Below are 2,500 nucleotides of genomic sequence, written 5' to 3'. Positions count from 1 at the left end.
CTTTCTTCTTTCAGACAAATCCAAGCAGATTTATATTAGAAATTGTCCTGGCTCTTCCAAGCTTTGTAATGGCAGTGAATGGATGTTATTTTTCAACAGCCCAAAATAAGTTCAATAAAGCGCACCCATCCACAATAAGAATACACATATCCATATTTTAAACTTTATAAATAGTAATCTCTGCTTCTTAGCACTGACAATAGAGTGGCGTTCGGAGGATGATGGAGGCGTATCGTTAGCGAGAACCAATGTTTATTTACAGGAGCGAAGGAAGCGATGTGGTTTGATCTGGTGGTGAGTGTGATGAGTGTGAGCGGACGAGCTCGACACACACAGCGCCACCTAGTGCACTCGCTCGGTCTCCACACTCACCGCTGCACACACACACTTGTGACGAGGGAAACTGTGACGTACCGCTCTGTGGAGGACGAGCAGCAGCTTGTGTGTCTGCAGACGCCTGTGGAGAGAAGAGACAGACGTTAAAGCTCTCGCTCTCAGACGCTTCAGCAGAAACAGACTCGTCTCACCTCGTCTGAAGACGCTTCGGCCGCCGGCGGCTTCACATCTGTGGGGTCTGAATGAACATGAGAGAAACGTTACAGGAAGTTCAGCCAGACGAGAACGAGCGGCTCTCTGACGACACACTATCACCTCACTAATGAAACAGACGAGTTTAATGACTGAGCCCTTAACCTGCCATCAGTGATCAATGCTCTTCAAACGTACAAAATCCACACACACACACACACACACACGCACACACAGACAAACACACACACACTCACACAGACAAACACTCACACACACACACTCACACAAATAAACACACAAAAGTGGTTTTGACCGAATGCTTTTCAATAAGTTCATAGATAAAGGGTTTCCTATGTTTCCCAGCATGCCTGGTTGTTTTATTGCATCTGTGTTAATGGTGAATCTCAGTAGGCTGTGTGTGTGTGTGTGTGTGTCACGAAACTTATGTTTACCAAGAGCGACCGGGCGAAACTACACACAATGAAACTGAAGTAAATGTTCTGGATTGTGCGCGCTGTGCTTCTGTCTCAGGCCTCTGCTGCCCTCGTGTGGCTGCACACAGTAAAGACGCACCTGTGGCCAACAGGAAGGACTCAGCGGTTCGCTCAGGAACAGGCGGGGGCAAATCTTCACTGTCGTCACAGTCTGGGGCAAAAAGAGCACCATTACCAACCAGAGCGCTCTCTCTCTCTCTCTCTCTCTCACACACACACACACACACACACACACACACACCGCTGAACGCAGCATCAACACCTGACACGAGCCCGCCAGCCCTGACCCCCGATCATCACACGACCGTCATGCCTTTAGCCCCACAAACCTACTGAGTGCCCTAGCATTAGCACATTAGCACAGCCCAGAGGCAGAAAACAAGCTGCATTTGATCAGGTGACCTAAAGATCCCAGGAGCATCTCTGGACACACACACACACACACACACACACACACACACGGCCAGATCAGCTGACAGAACTTAAAGGGACTGGAAGAAGAACTGGAAAATGTACTTCTTTTCCAAAAGTACCATGGATTACACAGTCCTCCACTTCCTAAAGACAGAGTCTGTCACAGCGATGCTTAAATCACTCACTTCCTGTTTGCATGTGTCAATCATTTTTGATCAAATGAGAGTCGAGTGACTCGAAGAAAAGGAGAGATGCGAAAGAAAGCAGACGGAGAAGCAGCGTGTGTGTGTGTGTGTCTGAGTACGTACTTGAGGTGTGTGTGTGTGTGTGTGTGTGCACATACTCGAGGTGTGTGTGTGTGTGCACGTACTCGAGGTGTGTGTGTGTGTGTGTGTGTGTGCACGTACTCGAAGTGTGTTTGTGTGTGCACGTACTCGAGTTGTGTGTGTGTGTGTGCACGTACTCGAGGTGTGTGTGTGTGTGTGTGTGTGCACGTACTCGAGGTGTGTGTGTGTGTGTGTGTGTGTGTGTGCACGTACTCGAAGTGTGTTTGTGTGTGCACGTACTCGAGTTGTGTGTGTGTGTGTGTGTGCACGTACTCGAGGTGTGTGTGTGTGTGTGTGTGCACGTACTCGAGGTGTGTGTGGGCGGTCTCTGGTGGGTGGTGGGCGTCGGTGTGACTCTGGGGGGGGTGTGGTCTCTGTGCTGTGTGCTGCTGGAGAGTGTGTCGGGGGGGTCCGAGTGCAGTGGGTTGGTGAAGCTCAGTGCTGTCCGGCCGGACTCAGACTGACTCTTCTCCTTCAGCAGCAGGAGGTCGGGTCGCAGAGGCTCGTCACACTCCTCACACACACAGCTGGTGTTGGAGAGCTTGAGGGTGTGTGATCGCTGCGGAGCGCTGTTCCCCTCGAAGCTGCGAGGACCCTCCTGCAGCGGCACCTTCCTGATCTCGATGGCCAGCGTGTGCTCCAGGCGCCGCTCCGGACCGTCCTGCCCCGGCTTGCTGTAGTTCTCGTTGAGGTCAGGGTTCTGGTCAGACGCCAGCACGTGCAGGACGGGTTTGG

At 51.5% G+C, this 2,500-nt stretch overlaps 1 pseudogene; it reads right to left on the bottom strand.

Moving 5' to 3' along the window:
- LOC113088317 (tyrosine-protein phosphatase non-receptor type 12-like) overlaps positions 1-2,500 on the bottom strand; it is an 11,372-nt pseudogene that overhangs the window by 1,220 nt on the left and 7,652 nt on the right.

The sequence above is a fragment of the Carassius auratus genome, unplaced genomic scaffold (genome assembly GCF_003368295.1).
Source record: "Carassius auratus strain Wakin unplaced genomic scaffold, ASM336829v1 scaf_tig00046060, whole genome shotgun sequence".
In the NCBI taxonomy this organism is placed as follows: Eukaryota; Metazoa; Chordata; class Actinopteri; order Cypriniformes; family Cyprinidae; genus Carassius; species Carassius auratus.
Note: the sequence above shows the minus strand (reverse complement) of the source record. Positions and strands in the feature narration are given on the sequence as shown.